Source organism: Lagenorhynchus albirostris, chromosome 16, assembly GCF_949774975.1.
Source record: "Lagenorhynchus albirostris chromosome 16, mLagAlb1.1, whole genome shotgun sequence".
Taxonomy (NCBI): domain Eukaryota; kingdom Metazoa; phylum Chordata; class Mammalia; order Artiodactyla; family Delphinidae; genus Lagenorhynchus; species Lagenorhynchus albirostris.
Genome location: NC_083110.1, coordinates 30,982,873 through 30,997,500, shown reverse-complemented (window position 1 = coordinate 30,997,500; position 14,628 = coordinate 30,982,873).

The window sequence follows — 14,628 nt, the reverse complement described above, 5'->3', positions numbered from 1 at the left end:
AGGGGGAGACTGCGGAAAGAGGTTTCTGGTGACACCCCGGCGCAAGACAGGCTGACCAGGGCACCAGGAAGGACAGACCTGGGAGTGCGGCAGAGAGAGGAGACCTGTGCTCTAGAGGCTATTGCCTGAGCTGTGCAATGACTACATTTCCTAGAAAATAATACACATGAGAACACATAAGTAAAAAGATGCACGTGAGCCGTGTTAGGATATGTGCCCGGGAGGGAAGGTGGTAGAAGAACGGCTCTGTAGGATCAAAGGCTGAATAATTAGTGAGAGCATGGAGGGGAAGCCCTTTCTGAGCCATGAAGTTCCCAAGTGTCAAGGTGTCAGGGAAATGAAATAGCAAAGGAGACAGGAAGGGAGCCGCGGGGGGGGGGGGGCGGGGGGAGATGAGGGAGGGGAAGCCAGGAGAGTTGTGGGAGTGGGGAGTGTCCTTCGGAGCTAAGCGAAGATGAGTGCGGGTCGCCCACGTGGAATGACACCAGCGGCTTACGTGACATGAGGCCTCCGAGTGCCCAGGGACTTCAGCCACATGGAGGTTGTCGGTGACCTGGGGAAAGGAGACTCCTTAAAATAATGTGGCCGTGTTTCGCACCCCAGTTGTAATCCTTGAGTACCTCTAATACACCAGGTATTAGCTGTCAGTGTCCCATGTGCCTGCCCACTACCCATCTGTCTGCCCTCATTCTGGGCTCTCCCACCACCCCACTCCAGACTCCCTGGCTTCTCTGGCTTCACCAAACAGGCCCCACTCACTCCTGCCCCAGGACCTTTGCAAATGCCGTTCTTTCTGTGATACACTTCTTCTGTCTTTGGAGGGATGCTCTGTCTCATCCTGTAGGTTTCAGATGAAATTTCTGTGTTTCTGAAAAACCCCTTCCTTGGTCACCTCCCCTTTCTACTCCCATGTTTTGTTTCTTGTTCAGTGTGTATAATGTGTAAATATGTGATTTCCTCGTTTAACCTTGGGGCCCAAACCCCTCGTGTCTCCTTCTCTACCCACCCACCCTCTCGTCTCTTCACAGGTGGTTCCTCCGAACCCTTCCAGTCTCCGTTTACTAATCACCCTCCAGAAAGACTCTCCCAAACATCCTCCATAAATGATGGCCATCTTACTCTGGTCCTGAGCCATCAAAAGCTGTAACTCCTTGTGGGCGGCAGTGCTTGCTTGTTCATGCCTGTCGCATCCATGGGACTCAGAATTCTTTTATTTATTTATTTATTCATTCATTCATTCATTTATGGCTGCATTGGGTCTTTGTTGCTGTGTGCGGGCTTTCTCTAGTTCCGGTGAGCAGGGGCTATTCGTTGTGGGGCGCGGCAGTGGCTTGTTGCAGAGCACAGGCTCTAGGCACATGGGCTTCAGGAGTTGTGGCTCGCAGGCTCTGGAGCGCAGGCTCAGTAGTTGTGGCGCACAGGTTTAGTTGCTCCGCAGCATGTGGGATCTTCCCAGACCAGGGCTTGAACCCGTGTCCCCTGCATCGGCAGGAGGATTCTTAGCCACTGCACCATCAGGGAGGCCCCAGACTCAGAATTCTTGAGGTCTTGCCTTGGCTGCTTTGTTTGCCATTTCATACCTGGCTCCAGTGCAGGGCCTGGCACAGAGAAGGTGCTCGATGTAGTCATATCAGAATGAATCCTAGGTGTGCCCATCTCTCCTGCTCCCTGAGCTCCCCTCATCAAAGAGGTTCTGCAGGCGCTGAGAATCCTGCTTGCCCTCCGGTGGGTTCTGTGCCAGGCTCAGGTGCCCAGAGATGTAGATGTAGATTACCATCCTTCATCAGGGTTGTGTGGGGGTTTTTTGGGGGTTGTTTTGGTTTTTTGTATGTGTGTGTGTGTTTTAGCACTTGTTGAGAAGTAGCACTGTAACCGTGAGTAGTTATACAGCCATCACTTGGCAGCTTAATGTTTCAACACTGGAAGTGAACAGGGAATGAATGACACGATATGACAAAGCCCATTTTCCACAGAGGGTCCAGAGGAAGGTGACATCAGATGGGGAGGCACTTGGAGGCGGGTATCGAGGAAGGGGAGTTGGGAGTTTGGTCTGAGAGGTGGTGGTGGATGGAGGGGTGGGGGAATGAGAGGCGAATGGGAGAAACAGCAATGGGTGGCTGGGGTGAAAGGCTTGGAAATTGAAACTTCAGGAGAAATTTTGGCCTGGGACAAATTCCCCAGAGCAGATGTGACCCAGGCACAGTGTAAGAAGCAGTGACACGATAGCCAAGATATGGAAGCAACCTAAGTGTCCACCAGTGGAAGAATAAATAGAGAAGATGTGTCGTAGATGTACAGTGGAATATCACTCATGAGCAAGGGGGAAATCCTGCCATTTGCAACAACATGGATGAACCTGGAGGGCATTGTGCTGAGTGAGGTAAGTCGGGGAAAGACACACACCGTATGACGTCACTTACGTGTGGGATCTACAAAAGCCGAACTCACAGAAGTGAGTAGAATGGTGGTTACCAGGGGCTCAAGGGGGTGGGAGGGTGAGTGGATGGGGGAGTGGGGAAATGTTGGTTAAAGGGTACACACTTCCAGTTTAAAGATAAGTTCTGGGGATCTAATGTATAGCATGGTGATTATAGCTAATAGCACTGTATTATATACTTAAAAAGATCTAAGAGTAGATCTTAAATGTTCCCACCACAAAACAGAAATGGTAACTATGTGACATGTTGGAGGTGTGAGCTAGTGCACTGGTGGTAATCATTGTGCAGTGTATCAAGTGTATCAAATCAGCACTTTGCACACCTTAAACTTACACAATGTTATATGTCAATTATATCTCAATAAGTCTGTGGGGAAAAAAACTGAGACAGACACCTGGTTCCTGGGCTCTGAGGTCTACTGCCTTGGCATCTTCATGAAAGAGGTTTTGGAGAAATAAGGAAGAGGGGCTGTGTTCTGAGTTCAGTTTGTATCAGCCCTAGATGCAAAAAAATGTGGGTAGGAAAATAATTCATTGGAAGAGGAAACCAACCAGGGGGAACAGGGGAGTTTACAACCCCCAAAATCTGCGTCAAAGGTGGCATTGGACGTCCCCTTACAATATGGGAGGTTACAGCAGACCCATTTGATGTGACTGTCACAGGACAGTGTGAGACTCAAAAGGCATAAGGGAAATAATTCGCTAAATCTGATGTCATAAAAGAAATTCTTGCGCATTAGGTGAAAAAACCCACAAAGATAAAACATAACTGACAAATGGAAAATATTTACAATGTCAAATTTAATGAACCACAGATCAATAAGAAAGCAGCCCAAACCCCAGAAGTAAATGGATAAAGTATAAGGACAGGAATAAACATGTAATTAAAGAAATGGAAGAAACCACAAGAAATGAAAGTTGCTCGAAGGCGCACATTTCAAGGAATAACTTTTTAAAAATGCAATCTTGTATTTTGGTGAACAAATGGCTGGGGGGGAAATGTTCTTAAAATCCAGGTCTGGCAAAGATGTAAGGAAATGTGCATTTCCAAATACAGTCGGTGTGACTTGTTACAAACTTTCTGGAGGGTACTTCGTTCTTTTTTCTTGAAATTTAAATGCCGTGTTTGTCAGGTTTGAGCCTTGGGTCAGAGGTGCCGTCAAGATAGGGAGGGAGAGCTTTGCTCCCAGACCTGTGGGTCAGGTGGCCACACCCTGTCCTGAGGACGGCAGGAGGGCAAGGTCGGTGTGGGCTGACCGGATCAGGGTGGTCGGGGGGAGGGGGGACTCTCAGGAAGCCCACGTCTGCTCTTGGCCTCCTAAGAGCAGGACTCCCCCCCTTGCTGCCAAGGCTGAGGGGGCTACCTCTAGGGGGTTTTGTGGAGCCCCCAAAAGATGGCCCTGGGACACGGGGGCTGGGAGGAGCCCTCGTCCTGCACAAGCCAAGGCTGCAGCTGCTGAGGCGACCATGGCAGCCTAAGAGGCCCGTTCAGATCCCCAGGTTACAGAGGACGAAACTGAGGCTCAGGCAGGTGAGGCCACTTCTGAGGATCCCCACTCAGTAAAGTGCAGACCCCGTCCCCGGGCAGGATGGGAACCACGGTGTGGCGGCATGATTCCCCTTCCCTTCATTGGGAGAAGTGGCTGGATCGTGTCCTCACCCAGCACTGGGCCTCGTCCTGCTGCTCTGGAGGGGTGTGAGGACCCTCGGAGCTGTGCATGTTCTCCAGCAGGAGGGGCAGCCCCTAGGGGAGGAGTAGGAGACCGCTTCCCCTCAGTCCTGGACCCACCCCTCACCTCCAGGGGCCCTGACCCCAACCACTGTGCTCACCTCCCTCCTCCCGACAGGAGGTTGTGGATGGCTTGTTCTAGTCTCAACTCTGGGCTGAGGGATCCCGTAAGAGTCCCAGGGGGAGCACCTGGCCAGGCTGACCCTGCCCCCTCCCCATCACCTCCTCCAGGGCTGCTCCAACCTCCCAAGAGGCACTGTGGGACCATCCATCTCCCCGCATAGAACTCTGAAAGGCAGCTCTGAACATTCTCCCTTTAAAAAAAAAGAAAAAAAGAGAAAGAAGGAAGGAAGACAGAAAGAAAAGGATGGAAGGGAAGAAAGGAAAGAAAAGGAATATCACCTTGTAATTAGCTCTGATTTTGGCATCAAAGCATCCCGAGGTTATGAGTTCTAAGATATTTCATTTGTTTTGACCTCATTTCTATTTCTCTGCTTTCCTTGTGTTTCATTTTCCATTTCTAACTTTCTGAGCTGCATGTAGGCTCAGCTGCTTCTAGATCCAAAATTTACCCCAGAGGCAGTTCTAAAATTTCCACATGGTTGTTTTTGCTTGAATTTTTTCACTTGTTCCTAGTTTCACTGACAGGCAATTACAGAAAATAATCTCTGTTATTTGTACTTTTCAAAAATTTTTGAGGTTTTTTTTGTATAACAGTCCAAAATGGTGAATTCTAATGTTATGTGGTCACCTGATGTTATTAGCATATAGATTTGCATTTATTATTAATTTGTTGAATATTTAAATTTATATAACACGTATTTATATTTTAAATTATGTAATTTGTAATTCAGATACTCCTGTGGACAGTAATTTTAAGCTTTCCTTAGGGAAAGCCACAGACAAGACAGAACAAAAATGTGGGAATACTCAGGAATGGCAAACGATGGTTTCCTCCCTCCCTCCCTCCCTCCCTCCTGCCGTCCAAGACTTGCATGGATCATGGAGCACCGTGCCGCGGGCCCTGGGGACATGGGCCGGGGAACCCAGGGGTTACATGTGGGAACGTGTTCACAGCATGAGCAGTGAGAGGAAGGGCTCACCAGACAGAGGGGACAGTGCGGGCAGAGGATGGGAGATGGGTCCTCGGAGACCACAGAAGCAAGGCTTCAGCAGAAGGCAGGAGGGTTGAGGGTGTGTGCCTTTATTGTTGCTGTCCTTCCCTGCCCCCCTGTAGTGCTGGTCTACCCTGGTTACCAGGCACAGGTGTGTCCCCTGGTCTCCTCCCTGTTGTGGCCCAGCAGACCATTGAGGGTGGGGGCCCTTCATCAGCCTGGGGAACTAGGGAGGACTTAGCCTCCCATGAAGCTGTTATAGCGGCAAACCTAGGAGATGCTGCAGAGTTTCATGGCAGGAGAACCTTCCGTATGATATGAGGCCAAGTCTAACTCTCCCTGGATCTCAGTGGGAGATGCTGGAGGGTGCTGTGGTAGGTGTCCTGATAATAGTTCTCTTGTTTCTGATGGACTCGTTCAACCAGTGGCAGACATTCTTTACAGGGAGCTGAGAAGCATGCCAGTAGCAGTTCAGCACTAATTCTAGGAAGATGTAAAGCCCTCATCAAGTTTTGTCCTGGAATAGAAGACCAAAGCCCAGAAATGTCAGATGTCCTGGATGTGTCCAAAATGGATCTGGAGCTACAGAGAGTGATTCAGAGATCTTGGAACATCCCAGTGCAGGGGGCCCGGGTTCGATCCCTGGTCAGGGAACTAAATCCCACATGCCACAACTAAAGATCCCGCCTGCCACAGCTAAGACCCAGCGCAGCCAAACAAATAATTAATTAATTAATATTTTTTAAAAAAACACACAAAGCTCTTGGAACGAAGCTGGAAAGATCCGTTTCTTCTTCTCAAAACAGGATTCTGTCCCTTGAACTGAAAACTCATGTTCATTGAAGGCTGAAAGAAACAACATCACCTCCAGACAGGAGGTGCAGGCCCAAGACAAAGAATATCGGAAACAGCGATTACACCAGAGTTTCCAGCAGGGAGATCAGGATGGCGGAGTAGGAGGACACCGAGCTCACCTCCCCCCACGAACGCATCTGTAATGCATGTGGAGCAGCTCTCACTGAAAACTAACAGGACTTGCAGAAAGCCTCTTCCCCAGTCAAGGCTGTAAGGAAAGGTCCACATGGAGTTGGGCAGAAGGGAGAAGGGATCAGGTCAGGAGCTGTGCCCCTAGCAGGGGACGCGGAAGAGGAGGAGGACTCCATGGGCTTGGAGATCCTCCCTGGGGAGTGAGGGGTTTGAGCCACACATTGGACGCTCCAGCTCTGGGGACTGATGCGGGGAAGACGAGTACCCTTAGCTGGTTTGAAAAGCCGTGGGACTTACTGGAGGGCTGTAAGAGACCTAGATACCACCCTTGAAGAGCGCACACATACTCGTGCTTAGTCCTGGGAACAAGGCAGAGGAAGCAGATGGAAACCTCCCCCGGGCTCTGGCCAGTTTCATGCGTACCCCAGCCCACAGCGGGAGCCTGCCCAGCCACTCTTGGCTCTGGTGCAGCTGTCCCCCAGGGCAAAGGCTGCCATTGCTAAGGAGAGAGCACACTTGGTGGGGGGATGAAGATGGCTTGAACCTGGCCCTGGCTCCAATAGGGTGAGGGCTCCTGTAGGTGGCGAGCGTGCAGAGACAGCAGATCAGCAACGACCGGGGCTCTGACGGGCTTGCTGGAACTGTCCCAGAGCGTACCCCAGCCCACAGCGGGCACCTTCTGCAGCCTGTCTTGCTCCAGTGCTGGAACCAGCTGGGACCTGACCCTCAGGGCTTCTGCACCAGCACCTGGGGCCCTGACCATGCCCCCAATAGGGACTGATGGCCACTGAGCAGAGGAGACACCCCTGCTCACAGCTGGCTCCAGCTCTAGCCCCTCCATCTCCAGCCCTACCCCCCACCGAGGTGGTAGCTGCCAGCACACCCTGAGGGAAGATGTGACCCACGCTCACTTCCACCAGAGCCACCGGGCACACGCAAACTGCTTAGGAGCACTCTCACACAAGGACACACCTTCAAGACGGCGGTAGGTTACTAACTTTCACCTAATTTTATAGAGACGGTTAAACAGAATGAGAAGACAGAGGAATTTGTTTCAAACAAAATAACAAGAAAAAAAATGCTGGAGAAACAGATTTACCAGATAAAGAGTTAAAAGCATTAGTAATAAGAATGCCAACTAAACTAGGGAAAAGAATAGATGAACACAGTGAGAATTTTAACAGAAAATATAAAAAAGAACCAGTCAGAGAAGATTACAATAACTGAAATGAAAAACAGAAGGAATTACCAGCAAACTAGGTGATACAGCAGACTAGGCGATACAGAAGAATGCATAAACAATCTGGAAGATAGAATAATGGAAGTCAACCAATAAGAACAAGAAAAAGAAATTTTCTAAAAAGGAGGATTGTTTAAGGGGGCCTTAGGGACAACATCAAGTGTACTAACGTTCACATTATGGGAGTCCCAGAAGGAGAAGAGAGAGTGAAGGGGGTAGAAAATGTACTTGATGAAATTATGGCTGAAAATTTCCCAAAGCTGAAGAAGGAAACAGATTTCCAGGTACAGAAAGCACAGAGGGTCTCCAACAAGATGAACCCAAACAGACCCACACCAAGGTATATCAAGATAATTAAAATGGCGAAAGTTAAAGAGAATTTTAAGGGCAGCAAGAGAAAAAAAAAGATTCACATACAAGAGAACCCTCATCAGGCAATTTTTCTGCAGAAATTTCACAGGCCAGAAGGGAGCTCTTACAGCTCAATATAAAAAAACCCGAACAACCCAATAAAAAAAATGGAAAAGACCTGAATAGACATTTTTCCAAAGAACACATACAGGTGGCCGACATTCACATGAAAAGATGCTCAACATCACTAAGCATCAGAAGATGAAAATCACAACCACAATGAGATATCACCTTGAACCTGTCATAATGGCTATGATCAAAAAGAGAATAAATAAGGAGTTCCTTGGTAGTCCAGTGGTTAGGACTCGGTGCTTTCACTGCCATGGCCCAGGTTCAACCCCTGGTCCGGGAACTAAGATCTCGCAAGCTGCGCAGCATGACTGAAAAAAAAAATCCACAGAGAGCGAGAATAAATAATAAATGTTGGTGAAGATGTGGAGAAAAGGGAACCCTAGTACATATACCATTTGTGGGAATGTACATTGGTATAGCCACTGTGGAAAACAGTATGGAGGTTCCTCAAAAAATTAAAAATAGAACTACCATATGATTCAGCAATCCCACTCCTGGGTACTTATCTGAAGAAAACAAAAACACTAATTCAAAAAGATATATGCATCCTAATATTCATAGCTGCATTATTTACAGCAGCTAAGATAAGGGGTAAACAAAGTGTCCATCAACAGAGGAATGGAAAAGAAGATTTGGGACGTATTTACAATGGAATATTATTCAGCCATAAAAAAGGATGGAATTTTGCCATTTGCAGCAACATGAATGGACCTGGAGAGTATTATGCTTAGTTAAATAAATCAAACAGAGAAAGACAAATACTGTATGTTGTCACTGATATTTGAAATCTAAAAAACAAAACTAATGAATATAACAAAAAGGAAACAGACTTACAGATACAGAGAATAAACTAGCGGTTTATTTATAGTAGAGAGAGGAGCGGGGAGGGGCAAGATAGGGGCAGGATTAAGAGGTAAAGCACTATCTTTAATATAAATTGGTGACAAGGGAATATTGTACAGCACAGGGAATACAGCCAATATTTTATAATAACTTTAAATGGAGTAGAGTCTATAAAAATATTGAATCACTGTTGTATACCTGAAGATAATATAATGTTACAGATCAACTATAGTTTAATTTTAAAAAAACCAAACAGAGCTTCTAGACTTGGGTCACACATCTGATGATCCAGATGGAGCACTTATCAGGGAGCACATGCTACCCGAGCCCTGGGCCCTTGTTTTTCTCCCCCCACTTTTTCCCTCCGTGGCTGCCAGGCGTTCCCTGCCCCTCCTCTTCCTCCACGCTGTCCAGTGAATCCACATGTGGAGTTTATGGTGGGAGGATGTTCTCTTCCACCCCTTCCTCCAGGAAGCCCAGGCGGGGCCCTGAGCTGGCTTCTCACCAAGGGGTCTTTGTCCTCCCTGTCGTCCTCCCTCAGGGGCTGGGTCTTCCCTGAACATGCTCATCCAGAACGTTCAAATGAGTTACCTCCTAGCTTCATGACCAAATCCCAAATCACACCAAGGCCCACTATAATAGCTCACCTTTGTCCAAATGTAATTTTGAATTATCTATATTTGTTTTTAGTTTAAAGAACTCTTTTTACATAAGTTTTTTACATTTTCTCAGATTGTATCTCAATAGAATTATAAACAAACTTCTGGATAGTATTTAGTAAGTAGCGGGTTGTTTTTTTTTTTTTCTTTTTTTTTTTGCGGTACGCGGGCCTCTCGCTGTTGTGGCCTCTCCCGTCGCGGAGCACAGGCTCCGGACGCGCAGGCTCAGCGGCCATGGCTCACGGGCCTAGCCGCTCTGCGGCATGTGGGATCTTCCCGGACCAGGGCACGAACCTGCGTCCCCTGCATCGGCAGGCGGACTCTCAACCACTGCGCCACCAGGGAAGCCCAGTAGTGGGTTTTTAAATGATTCTCTTCATATTTTAATTTCTAGAAAATATAACGGGTTAAATTTAAGTTGATGACACAATTCACTATTTCTTAAACAACTATTCTCTGGGAGGAGTTCAACCACCAGAGACACTGGAAATATCAGAACACCTTCTCTCTGCCGATGCTTCTGTGTTGCTGGGTATTAAGAGAACAGTGGGGCTGATGTCATGGTCTCTGTAGTTGATTAAAGAATGGCTGGGCTGTGCTGATTGTGTGGGGAGCAGGTGTGTGGAATGAGGGGCCCAGGGGGCTCCTGGTGTTCTGGGCCCAGTAGAGCTGCTGCCCTCTGGTTGTCAGGGCCCCTGGCCAGGGCTGGACTGAACTCAGTTACTCAGGGCTGCAGAAGGTGGGTACAGGCTGGGATTCTCAGCTCTGTTCCACCTCTCCAGGGCATCTGGGTCTTTTCAGCTAGAGCAAAGAGCCTGCTCCAGTGGCACCACCGGCTGTGCAGTGCACCTGCTGAGGGCCTTGGGAGCAGCCTGTACCAAGCTCTGGGCCAGCAGCCTTGGGGCTGGAGGCTGGGGTATAAGTGGCTGAGCTCAGTCTAGCTGAGCCAGGATCAAGCATGTCCAGGGATGGGTGTGGATTCTAGGCAAAGAGCAAGGCTGGAGCTTCTGGGGGATACAGTAAGCCGTCCTGGCACCTGAGGCTTGGATGAGGTCCACGTTGCCAGAGTGACAGTCCAGGAGGAGCCCATCCAGGGCCTGAGCCATGGCTATGGGCAAAGAATGCACTGGATCTTCAGGGAAGCCATGCCTAAGATGCTGTGGGATCAGATGGAAAGACGTTTAAACCAGGCTCTAGAACCTGCAGGCTGGACCACTTCTAGTAAGTTATGGGAACCTCACTGAGACTCAGTGTCCTTCTCTGCTCTAAGGGGGTAAAGATGGGTCCTGTCTTCCAGTGAGTCTTGGAGGGATATGGTAGATGTAAATGTACCTAGCAGGTGTTCAGGAATGGACACTGGTTTATATCAGCCTTCTCTGGGGCACAGCACTGAGTCAGCCTCTGTGGACAAACAGGGATGGGACGATTAGCAAGAAGAGCCCTGACAAAGGGAGGCCCACAAGGGTGAGGACTCTGTATCAGACTAGGTCAGGAGGAAGCGGGGAATAATCCTCATGGATACAACCAGGGGAGTCAGAGGATTAAGTCAGGGCCTATCACAGCACCTGATACAAAGTAGCCCCCCGTGAAGGTGGAATCAATGAACCTGGAGGGTGATGTGCGATGTTTGTCTGCACATCCTCTCCTTTGACTGCAGTTTTTCATTCAGCCACCAGAGGGCAGAGCTGACCCATACATTCCTCGTGGGATCGAGGCCAGGCTCCCTCTTGGGAGTTCTATTGGGGATGATAAGCCTCAGAACTCAGGGAGCACCGTTCCCCTCTGTAGGTACGGAAGCCATTCACAGCCCCTGAGAGGTCAGAACCCTTTTCTCAACATTCCATCTCTCTGGAACAAAAAAGTCCAGTTGAGGCAAATGTTCCTGCGCCAGTCTGATCAGATGTCTCAGGGCTTTGGTGTGCCTGTGCCCCCTCTCATCCCAGGGAGTACCCCCTTCTTTCTCCTTTGTTAGGGGTGCACTGTTCTGGGGGTGGGGAAGGATTATGCACATGAGAGACTGACCCTCAGGTTCTTCAGGAAACCCGGGGGGGACACAGATGCCATCCAACGTTGGTGTCTGCTCTCAAGTGGAACTTAGAAGGGAATGGGAATTCCTGATCAAGGACACTGAAGCCCCAGGCCCAGGTGCCATCCCCCACCCTGCGGCGAGCCAGGCCTCAGGGGCACAGCTGGGAACCGCGGGCTTCCTGTGCGAGGATTCTCCCCAGGGTCATGAGTCTGAGGCACAGGCAGCAGCATTTGTGGCACTGTGTCCTACCACTCCCTGGCCTTTTGTGACATGTACCAGCCTGGGTCTCCTTCCCCCCGTGGGCCCCTCTATTCCTCCCATGTGTCTCTCCCAATCTGGCTAACTCTCCTTGGTTCTCCGGGGTGGACCTCAAGCTGTGTGCAACCCTCTGCTGGTCTCTCAGTTCCCTCTGCATTCGCAGGGTGTGCTTGCGTCCTTGTGGGTCTCTGATTAGTCACCTGCTCCCTTCCCTGGTTCATGTTTATCCGAGACACTCATCCTCAGGTTACCCTTCCACACTTCACAGGCAGAGGCTCTTTCTCCTCCAGCTTCAGTATCCCTGTTGCTCCTCGGACCAGGCTGGATGCTGGGTCAGGATCTCATGCAGATTCCGTGTTTGTCCTATGGATGTCTGCAGGGCTGTGTACAGACAAGCCACGGCAGTGGGCACAGCCCCAGGACAGTACCGCTGGGTTGCTGGGACAAGGCTTTGTGGTGGAAGCAGATGTGGCTGGTGGCCAGTGGCCCTGCAGTGGTCATCTCCATAGCTGCACTCCTGAAGGCCCTGCCTCTCTGAATGTCCCTGCAGGCCTGGCTCCTGACCTGGGGCAGTGTGGGGCCCGTGGCCCAGCATGTGCCCTCTGGTCTTGAGTTGGGGCACAGCCATGTAGCTTAGGAGGGTCCCAGCCCTGGCACATGGTGGCGCTGTGCTCGCTTTGCAGAGGGCTGAGTTCCTCTGGCTCGGGTCATATATGAAGCACAAATTCAGTTTTTTATATTTATACTCACAGTCATAATTTTTATATTAACACCATCTCCCAGTAAACCAAGATGTGTTTGGTTGAAGCTGTTTTAAATACATGTTGACTGGAAGCTGGAGTCTTTATTTGTTCCTAGTCAGTTTCTCCCGGGTCAGTGAGTAACAACTGCAGCACCCACCCAACACATCCTCTGCTACAAGGGGCCTGGAAAGCAGCAGCCACACACCAGGGGGTAGTTTCGGAAGAAGACCCTAGAGTTAGGAGTGACGCAGATGCCAGGGAAGCCCTGCCTGCCCCCGCAAAGGGCGGGCATTGGACGGGTGCCTGAGGAGCTGGTCCCTTCACCTCTACAGAGGTGGGACACTCCGGCAAGGATCAGATTTTCCCCACACCAGTCACCCTGCCAGGAGCTCTGCCTGAACTGTCACCTTTTATCATCTCTTCAGCCCAACCAGGTGGAGCAGCCTGTGGTCTGGCTGCCCTTCAGGATGCCCTGAGGGAGCAGGGTGGGCGGTGCTGAGACCTCCTTCTCGGGCCCCATTCTTGAGCCACTTTTAAGCTGAAAGCTCCAGAGAATGCCCTCTCTTCTTGAACATTCAGGTCTTTTAGAAAATGAAACCCAGACCATAGCCAGTCTTAGGCTCACAACTTGGCCTGAGGGGACATCGCTCCGACATCCCAGATCACTGGGACAAGCGTTGCAGGCCTAAATGCCGAGAGGCTTTGGTCCCTTCTGAAATGTTTTCAGAAGTCTAGAATGAGTGTGTTGAGGTATTGTTGCTGTAATCTGAGGTTAATTAAATATAGGAGGACTCACAGAAGGGCACTGCACACGAGAGAGTAGAACACATCCAGGCTGTAGGACCAGGAAGAAGGAGCCTCTTTAGAGAGCTCTGTGGACACGCCCACAGCTGACGCCACGGTGTTCCGGGGCCTGGCTCCTGGGTGAGCCAGGAGGGGGCCGAGGCTGTCACGGGAGGGTCACATGGGTGTCAGGATGTGGGCTCAGGTGTCCTCTGAGGACAGTGGAGGCACCGGATGAATGCAGTGAATGTGGGGGAGGAGTGGGGAGATCCATGATGGGAAAAGTCCCTTCAGTTCCAGTGAAAACACGAGGCTGGGATCAGACCAGAAGCTGGTTGTTCCATGAAGCAGGGCGAAAAGAATCCCATGTTGTCCTGAGCCTGGAATTCCTCCCAGGGGAACAGCTGTGACTGCGTAGAGCACATGCTAATGTACCTGTTTGATTCTGAAGACCAGGGCCTCCTTGATCCCGTGATGCACTGGAGTTAAACTAAAGTGTTGTCCATGAAGAAGCTTGCAGGCCATTGAGAGTTCTCTCCTGTCGCAGTGTAGGTGGCAGACGGTTTCTCTAGCTCCCTACGGCTGGGACCCAGGTGCAGCCCACCCTGCATCTTTCCTGGGGAGAACCCCAGCCTGCTTGCTGCCAACCCCTCCCTGCCCCTGCTGTCTGCCTGTCCTGTCCCGTCCCACCGGCTGCTCTCAGCTTTGTCTCCACCAGGCAGCCTCAGGTAAACAACCACCAGGGCCTGAGCCCTGGCTAGTGCCTCCTCTCTGGGCTTTGCACGTGTTTGCAAGGCATCTAGAGCCCACTGCCCCAGAGAAATGGACACTTAGACTCTGTGAGAAGCCTGTGCACTTGGTCACCATCCCTGCTTTGATGGACACTCATCCCCAGGAAGGCTGGTCGGGACCTGCAGCCACACCTGGTCCCTTCCTTTGCTCTGTCCTACTGGGTCTTACCTTGCTGTCCTCCCTCCCAATGTAGCCATGGAAACTCCTCAGGAGAGTCATTCTAGTCCGGGTGGAGGCAGGGATAAAGCAAATCCTGGGCTTTCTCACCCCCGGCTCCTGGATGTTCCCTGCCGCTTCAGGAGAGCTGGGGTTTGTTTTAAATACCAGCCCCATTTGTAACCCATACACTCCACACTTCAGCCCCTGCTCAAAAGCCACACAGAGGTCAGGAAGACTTTTCATCCGTATCTGAGCCAAAAATCAGCAACTTTGACAATGTGGGCCCAGACTAAACCCATAAGATGACAGCAAGCCAGAGGAGGTCTCTCCTGCCTCCCCCAGAGCCTCTGCTTGATGGTACCTGCAGGTAG